Here is a 23571-nt window from a genome sequence, read left to right on the forward strand (position 1 = left end):
TGCAAAATTTTAATTTTGTGTGATGTGGCAGAAATGGATTGCCTAGACCAAATTATATATCATACATACAAAAATACTGTATATAGTAAAATAGAATTTGTGAATGTTGGGAGACCTCACATAATTATGGCAAAGTTGCATCACTTTGGAGCTGCACATTGATGTCACGGTTGCACTTCGCACATGATATAGGTAAAGAAATGGTGATCATCTAGTACAGCTGTAAATGTAGAACAGACATACACTATACCTCCTATACCAGTCTGTTTTGTACTGTTAATGATTGTTGTACGTATACCCTCTTTTACTTGTAAAGCGCCATGGAATAAATGGCGCTATAATAATAATAATAATAATAATAATAATAATAATAATAGTACTACTTTATTTACCTTACCAAACTAGATTCTGATAATTCCTATAATAACCACCAGATGGAGCCACTTGGCTGTGCAATTACTAGTCTTTTCCTTTAGGGTTAGAGAAGCATTTTCAAAGCCAATCCTAAAAATAACTAAACTGCAAGATCTGATGATATTAAAATAAAATTAAATAAAAATAATGTTCAAATTGGTTTAGATGCTGTTCATATTATAAGGATCTCCAAAACTATGAGTATAATATATACCTCCGTCTATTCCTAACTGAATAGAACGCTTGTATATCATTTTGTGATACAACTATTAAATCGACAATAAAACTTGGCTTTAGAGCACTGAATTGCATTTATGCAATTTATGAGATGCTAAATCACCAGCAGTCGATTTTACTCTACACCACCATAGAGCAAAGACATATATTATAGGGATAAAAGTATTGGGACACCTCCAAATCACACCTACAGGAGATCTTCTGACCTTCCGTTCTACATCCATAGAACTTAATGCGATCGACTGGGAAACATTTTTACAAGATTTTGGAGGTGTCTGTGGGAATTTTTGCCCATTCATCCAAAAGCAGGGAAGAGGGTGTGACCACTATCGGGCCCGTGCGGGAAGGAGGCCCGCCGACACCAGCTCCTATTTCAACTGGATGTGCTTCCAAGGATGCACGATCAGCTGTATGGCATTGCGGCGCAGACACCCAACCCATCAGTATGCCAGTCAAAGGTGGTGTATAGCAGTGACATCATAAGTCGCCAATAGCAGGTACGCTGATGTCAGTTGCATCTGCACTGGCCACAGAGAAATACGCTGCACATTGTGAAAGTGGGGGAAACTGAATAGAATTTTTTTTTAACATGAGTTAGAGAACAGCAGCATAATAGGTGGAATATATACCTAGAAGGGGCCAAGGATAGGGGACATAACATAAATACCAGGATGGGGACATATATACCAGGATGGGGGTCAAGGGGATGGAGGCTATATATACCAGGATGGGGGACATATATACCAAGATGAGGAACATATGTACCAGTTAGGTAGACATATATAACAGGATGAGGGACAAATACCCCAGGAAAGGGAAAAGGATGGAGGACATATATTTCCTCACGTACCGGAGACATGGGCACACGTAGACCCATTAAAATCAATGGGTCTGCGCTCACGTGCGTGTTCTGCCATGGACCGTGTGTACATGTGGAGCATACGTGTGTCAGTGTGCTCCACATGTCAACATGTCCGTTTTTCTCTAGCATCACGGGTGTCACACGGAAAGCAAACGGACCACACGGAGGTGTTCCGTGTGACACGCGTCGGAGAAAACACACGTGTTTGAGAAAAAAACAAAAAATCTTTACTCACCTTCTCCAGCACTGCTGTCTCTGCCGCTGCTGTCACTTGCTTCCGACCACCGCTCATTATGCTCATTGAATATTCACTCCACTGCGGCCGGAAGCTGCAGCAGCGGGCAGTCGGCAGGACCAGAGACCGAAGATCAGCACCACAGACAGCGACGCCAGTGACAGGTGAGCAGAAAGTTCCCGTTCTCCGTGTGTTATCATGGATAACACACGGAGAGCACACGTGTGCCATAAACACGGCTCACGGAGGGCAAAACGCACCTCTGACAGGTCCGTGAAAAACGTGCGTGGTTTTTCACGGACGTGTGAAAGAGGCCTAAAGCAGTGTGTGGGAAAGATGGATGGATAAAGGTGCTGCTGATCCCTGGAGGATTTGTGCCCCTGTACATAAATTCATTACTCAAGGTGTGCGAGCCCTATTTTCCTTGTGTTGGGACATGGGGGGATGGGGGTGGGGGGATTCAAAACACAGAACAAGTATCAATCTTTCAATTATAGTTTTCCTTTGTAAGTTCTACTCCTGATTTTGGTATCCAAACACTGATGTGAAATACTGACGTGTATTCCTTGATTCACTCATTCGTCATGTAACCTTGCTGTTTTCCACCATCTACCCTTCGTTTTACTGTTTGACCTTCCCTATAGCAGAATATAGAACTATTAACATTCTATGCAATGTAACATATATCAATGACTTGGATAATGTTATGCGCACAAGTTATTTCACAAGGCTGAATGTTAATATTTAACACACCAAAGGAACAGAAATGCATAGACATGAGAGAAGGGAGCGAGCGAGGGGGTTCCACTGCTCGAAAATTTCCTGAGTTACAAGGTGAACACAATATGCTAGAGAGGCTTCATATTGTTTAGTCCTAAATAGATTTCTGTATTTATTTATTTTACTCTCTTATATAGAGCCATTAATTATGCATGGCTTTACAGATGTCATTATCACGATCCCCATTGGGGCTCACAATCTAAATCCCTATTAGTATGAGTTTGCAGTATTTTAGCAATTTTTCAATTTCTTTGGAGTATTATTGCTAGTCGTATACATACTACAATATCATATGTTAGCAAAACATGACTAGAGAACCCACAGACTGTACAGAAAAAAACAGAGTTTGGGTTCGGAGTTTGGGTGTTTTACGTATACAAACCAATCACGTGAGCATCGCTGTGCTCGGGTACACTTGGTACTCAGCCCAGTGCGAGCTGCTTGCAGTGTATGATCGGCTCACACTGGGGGTAACAACAGTGCGATAAGATGTAGTCTGCCCCCCAAAAAAAGAGAAACCCCGCCCACCTACCCCCAGAAGTGATCCATTTATGGCTGCCTGCATGGGGGTGGAGACCAGAAGTGCCCAATTAGTGACTTCCATTGGGGTTCGGGTCACGTTCAGGTCCCAAACCAAATTTTATCAAACGTCTGACTGAACCCGCAGAACCGAATTTCTACGGGTTCGCTCATTTCTAAACATAACTTCTAGCCATATACATAAGATGTAAGCCAACCAAAATTTATGAGATGGCCGATGACTTAATATGGAAGCAAATAATGTCTCTACGACTCCATGATATGAAGGTCATTCTTAACCAGAATCCAAAGGTGAAACTCAAAGCTCCTGAGCCCCAATGAAAAATTTGTAACAGATCTCCCACCAACCATACTGAGGAATAGGACATTGGTATTAGTCACCATTATCAACACATTAGGTCAAAACTAAATGTGAGAACTGTAGTTAAACAAGCTGCGGTCAGGGCAGATGGGGTTTATCAATATGATGGTCAATCAAAAGGGCAGAGGTGTCTCAAAACAGAAGACTAGCAGAATGTCTAGTTCAGTGGGAGACAAGACTCAATGTTGGTAAAAAATGGGTGAGACAAAAAAGAAAATGTTGGGCACTGCCGCACTATGCTGTTTGGCTATGCCGTACTCACGGAATCAGTTGATCAGCTGTTCCAGAACTTGTGTATGCAGCCATTCCAGGTGGTGCTCTGCTGAAAGCACGTCAATATCCAAAATAATCCAAGAAGGAGAATGAAGCGGCAACTCGACCTTTTGGTAGGCAAACTTTGAATCTGTGTTTACAGCAGACAACATAAACGGGGAGTCGAGGAGGAGTGCGGAGACGGCAGACGGACGGCTGGCGGACTCGTCAAAGCGCTAGCCACAGCGTGAAATGGCTATCGTCCGTCTGCCGTCCCCGCACTCCTCCTCCACTCCCCGTTTATATTGTCTGCTGTACACACAGATTAAAAGTTTGCCTACCACCAGGTTGAGTTGCCGCTTCATTCTCCTTCTTGGATTATAAAAAATGAGTGAGTAACTAGAAGACATCTTAGAAACTCATTTTTGAACAAACAGGATCTATAGATCCTTATTGCATAGTATCCTGGGCCATCTGGTTATTGCTTTTGGAAAAGAAACTAGGGTAAGTAGTAAAAGACTAGAAGTAAACACATTTCTCAGAGGCAGCATGGGAGGTCCCATCCAGAGTAGGATGTTGGAGGCCTGTCATGCACAGAGTAGGAGATGTCCGTATGTAATGTGTGACACATGCGTTCAGACCGACAGGTGTCTGATGCACTACAAAAACACCACCAACAAAAAGGGGGGAACACCGGGGTCATGATACAAGGGAGGTCCCTGCCGCTAGGCAGAGGGGTGAGGCGGCACCTCATGAACTCACCTCAAGCTGACTCCTGAGCTTTCTTTCAACCTGTTGGCGAGCAGGATACCTTGGACCCTCAGCTGGCCCTAAACTCACCCTGCCTAGTAAGTAGGCCAATGAGTTCATTAGACTTGTCACTACGCTAATAAACTTGGAGGGAAAGGAAAGACAGATGGGGGAAATAAACAGAAGGATGCAAACACCAAACTTCAAAGCAGCAGACAGACTGTAAAGTAGCAGATGGATAGGCACAAGACAATTCTTCAGCAGCTCCTTCCACCAGGCTGGCCAGAGTAGAAATGAATTCTAACGGCAGCAAGGTCTGCTGGGAAAGCGTCAGTATTTAAACCAAAACAGGCATGGGCTCAGGGCGGCTACAGCTTTCCTGCACTGCTCAGAGATGCTGGCAACAAAAGTGAAATGAACTCATGAGACGCCAAAGGAAAGTAAACTTCATTTAAATGAGAAGTCTAGATGGAGATGGGAGGCTCCAGTCCTAAGGCTGTCACTAGTCTCAATACAGCAGTGAGATGACCATGACAAGGCCAAGTGAATGCAACTAGAAGAGCAGGAAGACAACAGATATGAGATCATGGACACGTACGGAATATCGGTAAGCCAGCATGACACATAGATCAATTAGATAACAAATAATAAGGTATAGACAGGTGCAGGGATTTACAATGTAGCTGCAATTACTCCAATAAATATACAGTAACAAGCAATTTTACTAATTGTCTTGATTAGAATGTTCTTACTGTGTAAAGAGCTACAATGTACACTAATGTGTCCTCACAGATCTTGTCTTCCATTTTCCCCTTCTATGGTTGCAGTAAGGGCTCGTGTGCACGTTGCGTAATTACATGCATTTACGCTGCGTATTGGACTGCAGCGTAAATGCATGTGTCCTGCGTCCCCTGGACAATCTATGTAGATTGTGCATGATACGTGCGCACTTTGCTTTTTTGAACGCAGCTATTTGGGTGCTAAAATTTTGACCCAAATCTGTGCATTCAAAAAAGCAGCATGTCAATTAATTTGTGCGTCCTGGATGCAGCTCCCACTCTGTCTATGGTGGGAGCAGCATCCATAGCGCATGAAATCGTCTTTTTTTCTTCTGAAACACCGCATCCATTATGCTGTGTTTCTGCAGCGATTTGAAGCACACATGTGCTGTCAAATTGCTGCAAAATATTCAGCATTTATGTGCAAACAAGCCCTTAAGCTGGCCAGGGAGGCATTAACACTGCAAGTTCAGAATACATTGTTTTTTTTTGTGCTGTATACAGAAAGGGCTTGAAATTTTTATGTTCTCATTATCATTAGTCAAAATTGCTTCACTTTTCCAATATTCCTTATACTAATTTACAAAGCATACAATACTGTACATGCCCTTTAAGTTGTTAGAAATGTATCAGTTTTAGTTTCATATGTTATCGTGCTGGTAATAAAACTGATGCTCCTTACAGTTAATAATTGTAGACATCGGCTCTGGAGCCCGGCATCCTGCAGTCTACTCTTTTTTTCCCTGCAGAGATACAGCCATTGAATATGATCCCAAGGATACAGTAGAAAATGTTACTGAATCTCCAAACAGTCATCGGAAAGAAACATTTTACCTTTGGAATGCCTTTCTCTATTGCAACAATGTTCATGGTTAGAATTTATTTTCCACTGCTTGGTTGTGTCATACCAGGGTTACCGCAGCCTCGCTACTGAGCATCGGATACTACTGACCAGAATGAGACAACCAGAATTTATAGGGTCAATAAAAGGCCAGTGTGTAATTTTGTTTTCTATTACAAGGGATGGAAGGCTTCTCATATAATGAATGGTTGGAAAAGTTGGGCTTGTTTTGCTTGTAGGGAATCAGCTCTGGAGGCAATGGCAAGGACGCAGTAAAGAGGCATAACCAGGTTTTCAGTTCAAAGATTCAGTGTTTTATTCACACTCGTCACAACGTAAAACACACTGTAAAGGGCACTTTACAAGCAGCGATATCGCTGGTGAAAGCACTCGTCCCCTGTATAGGGAATGGCTAGGAGTGCAGGGTGCAGCTACAGGTGAGTGCAAGAGGTGTCCCATCATCCCCCTCTCTGTCACCAGGGACCATTGTTGTTTTAGTGTCCCCGGTGTTCATCTTGTTTATTGTGGTGTAACCCCTATTTGTTGTGTGTCTCGCCTGTACGCCGGACCTTCCTTAAGTCTATACGTGACATCAGTTTAATGGAAGTCAATGGGGAAATCGAACATTTTACTAGAAGACCCTAACAGGAGGACTGAAGGGACAGGAAAATCACCAAAATGGATGGAAACACTGCTCAAATGGAATGGGAAAGATGCCTGGTGCATCTCTGACTCCCAGGTTGCTGCTGGAAAGTAAATAAATATTTGATTTAAAGAAATGACGTCGGGTCCCCCCATTTTTGATAAGCAGTCAAGGTAAAGCAGACAGCTGGGAGCTGATATTATCGGGCTGGGGAGATCCATGGATATTGGCCCCTTCCCAACCTAAAAATACAAGCCTGCAGCTGCCCCAGAATTGGCGCATCACAATGGATGCACTAATTCTTGTGTTTTGCCCTTATCTTTCCAGTTGCCCTTGTGTGGTGGCAATCGGAGTAATATATATTGGGGTTGATGTCAGCTGTGTAATGTCAGCTGGCATCAAGTCCAGGGGTTTGTAATTGGGAGGTTTCAGATTTTGGCATGAACTTAAAAAGAAAAATGCCATCTTGTAGACTGTGAGCCCTCGCGGGCAGGGACCTCTATCCTCCTGTACCAGTCTGTGTCTTGTATTGTTTATGATTATTGTACTTGTCCCTATTATGTAGACCCCTTTCACATGTTAAGCGACATGGAATTGATGGAACTATAATAATAAATAATAATAATAATAATAATCTTTTAGCAAAGTTTGCAATTTTGAAAAATGTATAATTCCTGTCACCTGACCACTGAAGTAGGTAACCTGCCTCCGTTGTCAGGTCATTGAAGATCAAAACGTCACCCAACTAATCTGGGAGACCAACAGAGCAACCAGTGATGAAGTGACAAGTTTTAGAGGTGGTTAGTATAGTGTATTCTATTATATTTCCATAAATGAGGGAGCTGGACAAACTCTTAAATAGGCACTAAATTTTTAGGATTTCTGAAGCTTTTAATATATTTTAAACAAAATACTTTTGTCATTCTTGGGACATAGTATTTCGATTGAATACATTTTAAACAAATCATTCAGATGATCTCCGACCTAGACCATTGAAAATAATTGTGTTTTAACTTGAACTATTTAATTTTATAGGGCGAATGGATATCCACTGCTTAAAATCTCATCCATAAGTTGGTACAGATAGCTGGCTTTTTTAAGAATTAGGTTGTGGAAGATTTGAGACTTCCATACATTCTTAAAGCCACATTTACTGTATAGTGGGTCTTAACGATATAGGGGAGCATTTACTAATGTTATTAGTTGTTGGCAAACTAACCCAAAAAGTCTATACATGTGCCAAAGTTATCACAATACTGCATACTTTGTGACAGATTTGTCACAGACACCTTTGTTTTTACTTTTGCAGATTCTTAGTTTACCTTAGATCAATATTTTGCACCAAAAATGGAACATCGCAATAAAATATTATTGTATAAAGCATGACACACATCTCCCTTTTATTTGGTGCAAACATTTTTAACACTAGAACTACTGAGGTAGTCATTTTGACTACTTTACACTATGTATTTCTATATAGGTGTTACGAGTCCAGTAGTTCTAGTGTTAAATCTGTCAGAAAAACAGAATTTAGACCAGAAAATAGACGCAACAATCGTATTAAAACGTGGGCTATATTCTTTTTTTTCAAATCTGAATTTACTTTTTAATTCCATTTTTTTTTTTACTCTACTTTATTTACATGATGGTTGGTCAGCCGTCTTTACTGTTTTACAGAAAGGGACTTTTTCTTCATTTTTCTACAGAAGTAGAAAGAGAAAAGTGATGGCTCCACTTCACTTGGGACAATACAGGGTCGGGACCATCTGATTTGATTGATTAGGTCAAAAAAACAAAATAACACCTGCATCTCCAAGTAAAACATAGCAAGTGTGAACAGGAGCCAACTTCCATAACAACATGAACACAAACAAAAGGATACAGCAGCACTCTGTAAGTACCAAGACATATGCAAACATAGAATATATTAAATTTAAACTGCATTAATGCTATATAAAATATACCTACTGTTATGATTCTCTTGTGGCACTGCTTTCTGCAGAGCCAGTGTGTTCTGTGTGTTTTCTCATTGTCTGTATTCTCTGGGTCTGTGGCTTGTGGGAGGGGCCTATTTGGTCGTGCCTCGTTCCGGGGGATCACTCTGTCTTATCTTGGAGCCGTTTTTCCCGGAACACCACCAGTCATTGCAGTGTACGTTTTTGGTTCCCGTGAGTTGTTCTGATCTTGTCATGTTACCTAGTTTCCCCTGCCTCCTTGACCTCTTGCTTGTTTTGTTACCCCGACTCCGCTTGCTCCTCTCTACTAACGTGTCCTCCCAGGTCCCTAACCTGGCTTGTATTTTGACCATGGCTCTGTTCCCCTTCTGTACCTGACGCTACTTCCTGGATTACTGACTACCGACTTGTATGTCACCTCAGCTTCTCTTGCTCCTCTGTACTGACGTGACCTCCTGCATCTAACTCTCGACTTGATCGACTACTCTGCAGACCGTCCCCGCTTGGGTTCTGGTGACCGCATTGGGCTTGTGCCTCACTACACCTTGGTGCTTGACATCATTCTAGTGTACCTGCGGCCCCTGGGGGTTAGCGTCACACCTACTGTGTTTCCTTGAATATAAGCCCTAGCAGGAATTTTCAGCATTTTCTGTGTAAGGCTTAAATATAAGCCCTACCCCGAAAATAATTCCTAGTTGTGGTTCAATAATGAAGTGTCCGTGCAGCTAAAAAAGTTAAAGATACTGCAGGACACTTCATTATAGAAAGCAGATACCAAAGAGAGAAGGAAGAAGAGAGAAGACTCTGCAATCATACTCACCAGATGCTGAATGGTAAATCCTGTAGTGGAGCGCACACACACACACATCAGATCGCTCACACACACATCAGATCGCTCACACACACATCAGTTTGCACACACAATCACAAATCAGATCGCACACACACTCAACACATCCGGCGATTCCTATTGCTTCTGGCCCACAGACGAACCCGGGTCGCAGTGCAGTGGAGTGCGAGGACCTGCAGTGCAACACATGGAGGACTTGCAGTGGAACATATTGATACGTTCCACCACAGGTCCTCGCGCTCTCCTGCAGGCCGGAAGCAATCAGTATCGCCGGATGTGGTGAATGTGTGTGTATGTATGAGTATGTTTTTGCGATCTGATGTATGTGAGTGTCGGCCAGAAGCAGGGGAGGACCGCGTGGAGCATACCTGCTGGGATCCCCCACCGAAGATTGCAGGAAGACCTGGGAGCGATGCAGATGCTTGTGGTCTGAAATCATTCTCTGTGGAAGGGGGGTCTGCTTTTTTTGGGAGGATATACTTACCCTCAAACTGTGCTTCCCTGAGTATGAGCCCTACCGCCAAAATAGGCCTTAGTGCATTATTCGGGGTAAAAAATAATATAATACAGTGTCTTATTTGCAGTGAAACAAAGTAGTAAAATGAGGATTCTTGACCAATTCATTTATTCATTCATTCATTCATTCATTCATTCATTCAAACCCTGTGGCTGATGGGCAGAGTGCAAAGTCAGAATCTTCAAATAAACCTTGCCACAGTTGATGGGCTCACATAAATTGGCCAACTCTTGTGCTAAGAACCTTCATTTTTTCTGTATATTTTATATAGCATTAATACAGTTTATATTTAAAATATTCTACAGTATGTTTGCATATGTCTTGGCGCTTACAGAGTGCTTTATCCTTTTGTTTCTGTTTTGTGTTGATTGATAAGGTGCAAGATGTGCATTTAGAAAATTCTGTAGTGTGGTTAGACTATACTGTCGGTCTGGGGTGATCAGACAAAGCCAGACTACAGGAGCCATTAAAAAATGGCATGGGCAAACTTCCTGCTACTTTTTTTGCTGTATTGCACTGGGCCTAACATCTTGACAGCTCTTACACCGTCAGCACTTTAAGCCCAGGAGTGCCGACACTCTCACAGGCTCAGCTCCACTGTGACCGCTGCCCCTGTCCCATCCTGCGGTCCTTTGGATTCCCTTGTTCTGTCGGCGCCACCACTCTTTGTATGTCAGGTGCACCACCATTTCCCCGCTGCCTATACCATCCTCTGGCTCCCGAGCCTGCGCATGCGCAGTAGGGTTCTCGTGAGCATGCTTAGAGCGAGGCCACACTGGTCTTAAAGGGCCAGAGCGACCTTACCGACCTGGTCCCCGCCACTAGGCTCAGTGCTTATAAGGTATCCTTCCCATTGGGAAGTGCCTGTTCAACGTGTCCTTGTGGCCAGTCTGCCCGTGCTAGTTGTCAGGTCCCCCATGCTAACTCGCACTGTGTATTAATTTGTGACTTTGTCTCTGCTTCCATCCAGTAGTGGCCGTGTTCCTGCTTGCATCCTTCTACCTACCTCCAGTTCCTACAAGCATATACCGCCTGGCTGTTACCACCAGTACCAGCCAGTCCCGAAACACACCAGCCTCTGCCTCATCTGTCTCAGTTCCTGGTCTTCATCCTGTGGCGCCATCTGCAGAAGTATCGGGACCCCCTGGGGCTATCTCTGGGTGGACACTTACCAGCGTGTGTACTTGCTGCCACCTCCAATGTTAGTAGTTAAGACTCGGTGTCCGCCCAGGTCCGCTCCTCTGGGTCAGTGAATGGTACCTTGATCCAGTGGACCCCCTTCCATCTCATCCGGTAACCCAGGCGTGACAGCAAGTAGAGATTTTTTGTTTGGACGGTGTTGTGACTTGTTTTGCAAGTGAAAAGAAAATAAAGCCTTATGAGAACAGTTAAAAAAACCCCAAACCCTTAACTTTGTTAGAGTAATACATTTCTCTGTGCCAATTATCTCACCCAGAGGATGTTGATCCCATGACTTAATTTAACCCAAATTGTCACATCTTGTAAAATCTGCCTCCAGCCTTCTAATAGAGGTGTAACCTATCATTGTAATCCTGCCTCTGACAATAATTGGATGGTTACAAATCCTGTTCCGGTGATCATAAATCATTTTAAAAGTGACAGTAAGTGTTATCCTATTGTTGAAGCTCGGTGCAAAAATTGCAATAATTAAAAATTTAAAAAATGTCATGCTGTGAACATTCTGAACAATTTAAACATTTTCTTTATAAAAAAAAAACAAATAAATAATAATAAACATTTGGCATGAACGATATATTTCCAATAAAACGTTTACTCTTATGGGATGTTACAGGTTATTTAATTTTATTGTTGTGCTTAGCATTACAAAGGTAGAAAGACACAGTTTTGGGAATTTCCTCCTGCTGTAAGACGCATAGAATGACAGGTTGTAGAATGTATATGTCTTTAAGGCCCCCTTCACACGTCCGTGATACACGTGCGTGTTTGGTCCGTTTCCGTATATACCGGAGACACGGCCAAACGTGCACCAATGTTAATCTATGATTGTGGTCACACGTGCGTTATTTCATTATGTCCGTGTGTGCGTGTCCATGATCCGTATGTGTTTGCGTTTTGCACGGATGCATTTCCGTTATCTGCACGGAGCACGCACACGTGGACACAATGAAAGTCTATGGGTATGTGCACACACGTTAGTAAACACGTATGCATCTACCTATAGTCCGTGTCCGTTTGGTGTTTTTATTTCTAGTGATGTCGGCTATTCTTTCTATTTCTGTGTATGTCGGTCAATCTCCCTGAGTCCGTCGGTCGGTCTCTCTGTCGGTCTCTCTGTCCCTCTCTCACAGTCTGTCGGTCAGTTTCCCCCCCTCTCTCATACTTACCGTTCCCAGATCACCAGCGCGGCGCTGCACGGCATTCACACTGCTGCGGCGGCTTTTACTATTTTGAAAAAGCCGGCCGCTCATTAAACAATCTCCTATTCCCTGCTTTCCCCGCCCACCGGCGCCTATGATTGGTTGCAGTGAGACACGCCCCCACACTGAGTGACAGGTGCCTCACTGCACCCAATCACAGCAGCCGGTGGGCGTGTCTATACTGTGCAGTAAAATAAATAAATAATTAAAAAAAAACGGCGTGCGGTCCCCCCCAATTTTAATGCCAGCCAGATAAAGCCATACGGCTGAAGGCTGGTATTCTCAGGATGGGGAGCTCCACGTTATGGGGAGCCCCCCACCCTAACAATATCAGTCAGCAGCCGCCCAGAATTGCCGCATACATTATATGCGACAGTTCTGGGGCTGTACCCGGCTCTTCCCGATTTGCCCTGGTGCTTTGGCAAATCGGGGTAATAAGGAGTTAATGGCAGCCCATAGCTGCCACTAAATCCTAGATTAATCATGTCAGGCGTCTCCCCGAGATTCCTTTCATGATTAATCTGTAAATTACAGTAAATAAACACACACACCTGAAAAAATCCTTTATTAGAAATAAAAAACACACACATATACCCTGGTTCAACAATTTAATCAGCCCGAAAAAGCCCTCCATGTCCGGCGTCATCCAGGATGGTCCAGTGTCGCATCCAGCTCTGCTGCATGGAGCTGACAGGAGCTGCAGAAGACACCGCCGCTCCCGGCAGCTCCACGCGGCAAATGAAGACAGCCGCGCGATCAGCTGAGCTGTCACTGAGGTTACCCGCTGTTACTGGATCCAGTGACAGCGGGTAACCTCAGTGACAGCTCAGCTGATCGCGCTTCTCACCTCAGTTGCTGCGTGGAGGTGACCGGAGCGGCGGTGTCTTCTGCAGCTCCTGTCACCTCCATGCAGCAGAGCTGGATGCGACGCTGGACCATCCTGGATGACGCAAGACATGGAGGGCTTTTTCGGGCTGATTAAATTGTTGAACCAGGGTATATGTGTGTGTTTTTTTATTTCTAATAAAGGATTGTTCGGGTGTGTGTGTGTTTATTTACTGTAATTTACAGATTAATCATGGAAGGAATCTCGGGGAGACGCCTGACATGATTAATCTAGGATTTAGTGGCAGCTATGGGCTGCCAATAACTCCTTATTACCCCGATTTGCCAACGCACCAGGGCAAATCGGGATGAGCCGGGTACAGCCCCAGAACTGTCGCATATAATGTATGCGGCAATTCTGGGCGGCTGCTGACTGATATTGTTAGGGTGGGGGGCTCCCCATAACGTGGAGCTCCCCATCCTGAGAATACCAGCCTTCAGCCGTATGGCTTTATCTGGCTGGCATTAAAATTGGGGGGGACCGCACGCCGTTTTTTTTAATTATTTATTTATTTATTTTACTGCACAGTATAGACACGCCCACCGGCTGCTGTGATTGGGTGCAGTGAGGCACCTGTCACTCAGTGTGGGGGCGTGTCTCACTGCAACCAATCATAGGCGCCGGTGGGCGGGGAAAGCAGGGAATAGGAGATTGTTTAATGAGCGGCCGACTTTTTCAAAATAGTAAAAGCCGCCGCAGCAGTGTGAATGCCGTGCAGCGCCGCGCCGGGGATCGAGGAACGATGAGTATGAGAGAGGGGGGGAAACTTCAGTCACTCGGGGGATTAGCGGTCACCGGTGAATCCTTCACAGGTGACCGCTAATCAGTACTCGACACAGACAGAGCCGCGGTATGAGGATGAAGTCGGGTGAAGTTCACCCGAGTTCATTCTCATCGCGCAACTCTGTCTGCTGTCAGCCGACATTTATAAACGACATTGTGCATCACACACACGGACATTACACACGGACATTCCATGTACACATACACGTTAATTCCACACGCACACACGGACGTTCTACACACAAACACGGCTAGCATACGCAATTCACACAGGTGCCACACGGATCATAAAAACGGACACAAAAACGGGACACGGACCCGAAAAACGGCCCATAACACACGTGCGTGTTTTTCACGGACGTTGGAAGGGGGCCTAACACAAAGTATGTCACAGAAGAACATTCTCTACTAGATTAATAATTAATATGATTTTAGAAAAATGTATTCACACCTTGTTGCAGATTTATATTCCTCGATTCAACAAAGCGTTTATGACAGAATTCTGGTGTAAAAAGGTTTGAAAAGTCGCAAATGGTTTGCTCAGTGCGAGGTGCACAAAAATGTTGCGACTTTTGGCACAGCTTTGACAAAGTGGGCAGACCAGGGGCAGGACAGGTCCGTGATGGGGTGAGGCAACCCCACTTATCAAATTTATGACTTTCCTTATGCCACAAATCTTACTCCAGTCACTGACTGGAGTACGATTTGGGGAACGGCGCACACGAAGAAAAACGCCACTTTGCGTCCTACCTGATTCATAAATGATGTGCACCTCTTAATAAATCGGGTGTTTTGTATGCAACCAAGCTGACTCCTTAAGACCTGCGTAAAACACCCCTCTTGAATGAAAAGGGCCACAATGTTTATACAAAGATGAAAAGTTTTTTCTTTGCCCTCCAGTATACACGTTATATACAGTACATACAATATATAGTGTACAAAACAGTTTGCCTTTCTCAATATAATATGTTGCAAATGTGACGCCCTGGACTAGCCAGGTAGTCACAGGTAGACCCCCTGCACAAACACCAGCCCCTAATAAGGTGACAGCAGCCAACCTACAAAACCCTTGTCACCTCTCTCAGTGTTCAATGGTCACACCAGGGGGCAGAGCCAGGTTGTTGGCCATGCCCACCGAGGAGTCCAGAGGGCCTGAGGCAGGAAAAACAGATGAGATTAGTTTTATCAGTGAAGTGGAGTGGAATTCAAGTTCAGACCTGTGTCCAGGTCTGCCACAGTCTAACACCAGGAGTCTGGGTTGGAGTCCAGTCACCTCTGGCAAGGAGGCAGACGGTGGCTGCCGCCTGCAGGAGCCGGGAAGACTGCTGGTGGAACCGTAAGGGACCGGGACAGGGTAGTGGCCTGCCAGAACCGAACCGGGGAGCCAACTGGAAACCGGAGCACCAGGAGGGGTACTCAGACCTAGAACGAGGTCCAGAAGCCACTGGACCACGTCGAATTTACTGATTGAGGTCTGGACCTTAGGTCCTTTCCCGTCCCAAGACCCGAAAGACGGCAACAGCCTACTGAGGGGGATAGAAAGCCACCGCCCAGGCAGAGAGATCCCACGGGCCAGCACCTGCGGGCAAACGGGTTCCCCAATACACATCAAGCCGGGGAGCGGACTACCGTTGCTGAAGCATAGGCAGTCAAATTCTACTAAAGAGGTGCAGGAGAAAGGCAGGAACCACCAACCTGAGAAAGGGGCACAGCGCAGCCGGCTGCGGGCACCGACCACCATCCTTTTTGGTTTACCAGAGACTCCGGTGCATCTGTCATAGTGAGTACAACAGTGCCCTCGGGCCGCGCACCGCACCACACCATCTTGCCCGCACCTCACAAACTACCGGGCCCCGGGACCATCACCCCCTGCCCAGGGAGGGGTCAACACCAAGCTGCATAACATCGTCCCCGGGAGCCTAGTTAATGGCAGCGGTGGTGTCCACATTCACCACAACCCGTGGGTGGCGTCACAAACTTTAATCCCTACAAACACCACGGCTCCGTGAACCTCCCCACCGAAATCCCTACACGTAGCGTCAAACCCCTTTCAGAGCGACATGACCTCGGGTCCGGAGGCGCTCGACCCACCCACCAAACGAGCCCGGATCCGAGTGGCTCGGCTGCGGCCGAGCGCGGTGCGGTACACATACATAGTACTGATCCTGAGTTACAGTTTGAATTACAGTCCAAAGCTGCATTCACAATTCTGCTGATTGTTTTTGGAAACTGTAAACAATTTAATTAACAGACACACACTAATAGCTTAGCTGAGCTACTATAATGAAATATTACATTTTAGACCCTTTTACACAGGCATAGATAGGATCACGGACAATCGTAATAATGACTGCTCATCCCCATACAATCTGCACATTGCAAAAAAACAATTGACCATTTTTCATACATCTGATTACTGTACAGTCACCAGTGATCTGAACCACCTTGTGCATACATTGAGCCATTATGACTGCTGAAACATTTTGATGAGAATAATGGTGTGTACTCAGTGGTGTTGGAAGGTACTGGTCGGCCTGGGTGAACGACCCACTGTCATGGCTTGACTCCGCAGCTCCATCCGGTAACCTCTAGTTGTGTGGTTGGTTTCCCTCTCTGTTGGACCACAGCCTTTTTTGTCTCAGTACAACTGCTGTTAGTTCTCTTGTCTTTCCTTTGCTTTTCTGTTCATTTCTATTCAGGTATGTTCACTTCTTTGTTTTGTTTGTCCTATCCCATCTTGAGAGGGGCTATTTACACTCGCCGTGCACATGCCTTCAGTGCTGGGCATATTTCTAGGTTGATAGATGTTTGGAGTCCCAGCGCCTCAATTCAGGATAATCTTGCTGAGTGAGTTATCACTTTTGCTTTTCCCTGTGTATTTACGTTTCCCTTTCCATTATTCTCTCATTCTGTTTCATTTGGGATATGAAGGGAATCCACTTATCTGTAAGTCTTTTTGGGTTTCTTTCAGTTTCCTCTGTCTTCCCTGTACGACTGTGTCTCATCCTCTGACTGTGTGCACTTTTTTTTATGTCTGTTGCTGTTTTATGTTACACTTGGTTTATAGTTTAGGGCGCAGTTAAGGACATTCAGGGTCAGCCGACATTGAGTGGGAGGTGCCATTGCGTAATTTTAGGGTGCCAACCTCTGCAGTCAGGAAGGGATAAAACAGGGACAAGTTTGGGGTGCTCCTAGTCTGTATAGGGACCTGTGGTTAACATCTCTCCTTGTTTGTTTGTCCCCGTGTGAGTGGAAGGGCTCATCTCTAACACCCAAAATGTTGTAGAGAGGAAACGCACACACTCACGAAATCTTGAACAAAGTGCATATTTTGTGACGTTAGCACATGAAACGCGTCATTAAAGCATGAACACATATGTGATAGGGTATCACATGCAACAGGATATGACGTTTCGACCCATCCTGAGTATTAGGAGTAGATAGGGAAGGGTTAGCACATTGTACACAGCATACCTATTCGTGAAATGCGCTAACCTCTTCCTTCCCTACCCTTTGGTACAGCAAGTATGTGAAAAATACCCGGGATAGGTTGAACGTCATATCCTGTCACATATGATACTCTTTCGCGTTTGTCTTCATGCTCTATGACACGTTTCTTGTGTTAAGGAATAACGTTTGGAACTCCATTCTATGTCTGAACTGGGTGCAAAAACCTAAAAAACATCACTATGGGGAGATAAGGTATGCACACCAGTGACTATGTAAGGGGAATACATGGAATAGCAGAAACTGCTGTGTGAATACTGACATGAAAAATTCAATAGCTATATGTAAGAATGAAATGTGAAAAATGGAACTTGCATTACTGCCATGAATATATGAATAAAGAGAAATTTAGCTACTGAATTGATCAATGCAATAGAGCCCCAACACTACGCCAAAGTATTTCTCTACGTTGGGGTCCCTAGCTTGTGTGTGTCCTCTCATGCAGTTAAAAAACTTACCGTGTATGGGAAGCTGAGACCCAGGCTATATATACGATGTGGATTGGCAATAGGTGTGTGTGGGGAGGGTTCACAAACGAAAAACTACTAACATTAAGGAATAACGTTTGGAACTCCATTCTATGTCTGAACTGGGTGCAAAAACCTAAAAAACATCACTATGGGGAGATAAGGTATGCACACCAGTGACTATGTAAGGGGAATACATGGAATAGCAGAAACTGCTGTGTGAATACTGACATGAAAAATTCAATAGCTATATGTAAGAATGAAATGTGAAAAATGGAACTTGCATTACTGCCATGAATATATGAATAAAGAGAAATTTAGCTACTGAATTGATCAATGCAATAGAGCCCCAACACTACGCCAAAGTATTTCTCTACGTTGGGGTCCCTAGCTTGTGTGTGTCCTCTCATGCAGTTAAAAAACTTACCGTGTATGGGAAGCTGAGACCCAGGCTATATATACGATGTGGATTGGCAATAGGTGTGTGTGGGGAGGGTTCACAAACGAAAAACTACTAACATTAAGGAATAACGTTTGGAACTCCATTCTATGTCTGAACTGGGTGCAAAAACCTAAAAAACATCACTATGGGGAGATAAGGTATGCACACCAGTGACTATGTAAGGGGAATACATGGAATAGCAGAAACTGCTGTGTGAATACTGACATGAAAAATTCAATAGCTATATGTAAGAATGAAATGTGAAAAATGGAACTTGCATTACTGCCATGAATATATGAATAAAGAGAAATTTAGCTACTGAATTGATCAATGCAATAGAGCCCCAACACTACGCCAAAGTATTTCTCTACGTTGGGGTCCCTAGCTTGTGTGTGTCCTCTCATGCAGTTAAAAAACTTACCGTGTATGGGAAGCTGAGACCCAGGCTATATATACGATGTGGATTGGCAATAGGTGTGTGTGGGGAGGGTTCACAAACGAAAAACTACTAACATTAAGGAATAACGTTTGGAACTCCATTCTATGTCTGAACTGGGTGCAAAAACCTAAAAAACATCACTATGGGGAGATAAGGTATGCACACCAGTGACTATGTAAGGGGAATACATGGAATAGCAGAAACTGCTGTGTGAATACTGACATGAAAAATTCAATAGCTATATGTAAGAATGAAATGTGAAAAATGGAACTTGCATTACTGCCATGAATATATGAATAAAGAGAAATTTAGCTACTGAATTGATCAATGCAATAGAGCCCCAACACTACGCCAAAGTATTTCTCTACGTTGGGGTCCCTAGCTTGTGTGTGTCCTCTCATGCAGTTAAAAAACTTACCGTGTATGGGAAGCTGAGACCCAGGCTATATATACGATGTGGATTGGCAATAGGTGTGTGTGGGGAGGGTTCACAAACGAAAAACTACTAACATTAAGGAATAACGTTTGGAACTCCATTCTATGTCTGAACTGGGTGCAAAAACCTAAAAAACATCACTATGGGGAGATAAGGTATGCACACCAGTGACTATGTAAGGGGAATACATGGAATAGCAGAAACTGCTGTGTGAATACTGACATGAAAAATTCAATAGCTATATGTAAGAATGAAATGTGAAAAATGGAACTTGCATTACTGCCATGAATATATGAATAAAGAGAAATTTAGCTACTGAATTGATCAATGCAATAGAGCCCCAACACTACGCCAAAGTATTTCTCTACGTTGGGGTCCCTAGCTTGTGTGTGTCCTCTCATGCAGTTAAAAAACTTACCGTGTATGGGAAGCTGAGACCCAGGCTATATATACGATGTGGATTGGCAATAGGTGTGTGTGGGGAGGGTTCACAAACGAAAAACTACTAACATTAAGGAATAACGTTTGGAACTCCATTCTATGTCTGAACTGGGTGCAAAAACCTAAAAAACATCACTATGGGGAGATAAGGTATGCACACCAGTGACTATGTAAGGGGAATACATGGAATAGCAGAAACTGCTGTGTGAATACTGACATGAAAAATTCAATAGCTATATGTAAGAATGAAATGTGAAAAATGGAACTTGCATTACTGCCATGAATATATGAATAAAGAGAAATTTAGCTACTGAATTGATCAATGCAATAGAGCCCCAACACTACGCCAAAGTATTTCTCTACGTTGGGGTCCTTAGCTTGTGTGTGTCCTCTCATGCAGTTAAAAAACTTACCGTGTATGGGAAGCTGAGACCCAGGCTATATATACGATGTGGATTGGCAATAGGTGTGTGTGGGGAGGGTTCACAAACGAAAAACTACTAACATTAAGGAATAACGTTTGGAACTCCATTCTATGTCTGAACTGGGTGCAAAAACCTAAAAAACATCACTATGGGGAGATAAGGTATGCACACCAGTGACTATGTAAGGGGAATACATGGAATAGCAGAAACTGCTGTGTGAATACTGACATGAAAAATTCAATAGCTATATGTAAGAATGAAATGTGAAAAATGGAACTTGCATTACTGCCATGAATATATGAATAAAGAGAAATTTAGCTACTGAATTGATCAATGCAATAGAGCCCCAACACTACGCCAAAGTATTTCTCTACGTTGGGGTCCCAAGCTTGTGTGTGTCCTCTCATGCAGTTAAAAAACTTACCGTGTATGGGAAGCTGAGACCCAGGCTATATATACGATGTGGATTGGCAATAGGTGTGTGTGGGGAGGGTTCACAAACGAAAAACTACTAACATTAAGGAATAACGTTTGGAACTCCATTCTATGTCTGAACTGGGTGCAAAAACCTAAAAAACATCAGTATGGGGAGATAAGGTATGCACACCAGTGACTATGTAAGGGGAATACATGGAATAGCAGAAACTGCTGTGTGAATACTGACATGAAAAATTCAATAGCTATATGTAAGAATGAAATGTGAAAAATGGAACTTGCATTACTGCCATGAATATATGAATAAAGAGAAATGTAGCTACTGAATTGATCAATGCAATAGAGCCCCAACACTACGCCAAAATATTTCTCTACGTTGGGGTCCCTAGCTTGTGTGTGTCCTCTCATGCAGTTAAAAAACTTACCGTGTATGGGAAGCTGAGACCCAGGCTATATATACGATGTGGATTGGCAATAGGTGTGTGTGGGGAGGGTTCACAAACGAAAAACTACTAACATTAACGTAGAGAAATACTTTGGCGTAGTGTTGGGGCTCTATTGCATTGATCAATTCAGTAGCTAAATTTCTCTTTATTCATATATTCATGGCAGTAATGCAAGTTCCATTTTTCACATTTCATTCTTACATATAGCTATTGAATTTTTCATGTCAGTATTCACACAGCAGTTTCTGCTATTCCATGTATTCCCCTTACATAGTCACTGGTGTGCATACCTTATCTCCCCATAGTGACGTTTCTTGTGTTGACTGCGGTGCGGTCAATTCCTCTCTACTGGAAAATTTCAACTCTGAAGCCTGTAAAGTTGTAAATGCATCTTTGTACTATAATGTGGGCTGTAGTTTAGAATTAGTGCAAGAAACTAAGGATGCATAACTAACATCACATCTTATGTTTTCTATTTCCATATGGGTAAAATGGTATTCTGGGTTAAAAAATGCCATCATAAAGAAAAAGTTGATCACTGTAGAACTGTCTCCTAAACCTGTTATTGCTGGGGTAAGTTCATACTAGTCGTACATTCCCTCTGCACCACCCACTGCAGAGAAAATGTATAATTACACCTTGATCATTACCAAGGAAAGCCTGGGGTGCTATCACAAGGCAGTGGCCCTCGAGTTGCTGCAGCTCATCTTTATTCTGCTTATCTTTGGCTGCTGCATTAAAATAGCAGAGGTAGCAGGCTTTAAAAACAGGCTAGTACATAGAAATGGGAAGAGAATGGAGCTTGCTGCTTAATGACGGGAGCAGAACCGAGCTTACTGCCTACATAGATCCTGCCAAAGAAGTAAGCTGACTATATAGATATAGGAGCTGAACTATATAACTACAAAGATGGGAAAATGGAACCAAGATTATTACATAGATATTGGAACTGAAAGGAGCTTACTACAGAGATAAGGGAGCAGAACTGAGCTTAATACAGAAATATGGGAGCAGAACTGAGCTTACTACAGAGATAAGGGAGCAGAACTGAGCTTACTACAGAGATAATGGAGCAAAACAGAGCTTATTACAAAGATAAGGGAGCAGAACCAAGCTTATAACAGAGGTAAGGATGCAGAACCGGGCTTACTACAGAGATAAGGGAACAGAACAGAGCTTACTACAGAGATACAGGAGCAGACCAAGCTTACTACAAAGAAAAGGCAGCAGAACCGAGCTTACTACAGAGATAAGGGAGCAGAATCAAGCTTACTACAAGGGTAAGGGAGCAGAACCAAGCTTACTACAGAGGTATGGGAGCAGAACCAAGCTTACTACAGAGGTATGGGAGCAGAACCAAGCTTACTACTGAGATAAGGGAGCAGAACTGAGCTTACAACAGAGATAAGGACACAGAACAGAGCTTACTACAGAGATATGGGAGCAGACCGAGCTTACTACAAAGAAAAAGGAGCAGAACCGAGCTTACTACAGAGATAAGGGAGCTGAACCAAGCTTACTACAAGGATAAGGGAGCAAAACAGAGCTTACTACAAGGATAAGGGAGCAGAACCAAGCTTACTACAAAGATAAGGGAGCAGAACGAAGCTTACTACAGAAATAAGGGCGCAGAACCAAGCTTACTACAGAGATAAGGGAGCAGAACCAAGCTTACTACAGAGATATGGGAGCAGGACTGAGCTTGCTAGAACGATAAGGAAACAGAACCAAACTTACTACAGAGTGATGGGAGCAGAACTGAGCTTACTACAGAGATATGGGAGCAGACCAAGCTTACTACAGAGATAAGGGAGCAGGGCAAATGTACTACAGAGATAAGGGAGCAGACCAAGCTTACTACAAAGACAAGGGAGCAGGGCAAATGTACTACAGAGATAAGGGAGCAGACTGATCTTATTACAAAAACAAGGGAGCACAAGCGAAGTTACTACATAGATAAGGGAGCAGAATCGAGATTACTACATACATAAGGGAGCAGAACCAAGCTTACTACAGAGATATGGGAGCAGAACCAAGCTTACTAAGTAAATAAGGGCACCCCAGCAATTCTGTCAGATAATGCTCACTTTCTTCTTGAAAATGATTGCAATCACAAATTCTTTGGTATTATTATCTTCATTTAATTTGTCTTCAATGAAAAAAAAAATGGTCATAAAGCCAAATTGGATATAATTCCACACCAAACATAAAAAGGGGGTGGACAAAAGTATTGGCACTGTTTGAAAAATCATGTGATGCTTCTCTAATTTGTGTAATTAACAGCACCTGTAACTTACCTGTGGCACCTAACAGGTGTTGGCAATAACTAAATCACACTTGCAGCCAGTTGAGATGGATTAAAGTTGACTCAACCTCTGTCCTGTGTCCTTGTGTGTACCACATTGAGCATGGAGAAAAGAAAGAAGAGCAAAGAACTGTCTGAGGACTT

The sequence above is a fragment of the Anomaloglossus baeobatrachus genome, chromosome 6 (assembly GCF_048569485.1).
Source record: "Anomaloglossus baeobatrachus isolate aAnoBae1 chromosome 6, aAnoBae1.hap1, whole genome shotgun sequence".
NCBI classification, from domain to species: Eukaryota; Metazoa; Chordata; class Amphibia; order Anura; family Aromobatidae; genus Anomaloglossus; species Anomaloglossus baeobatrachus.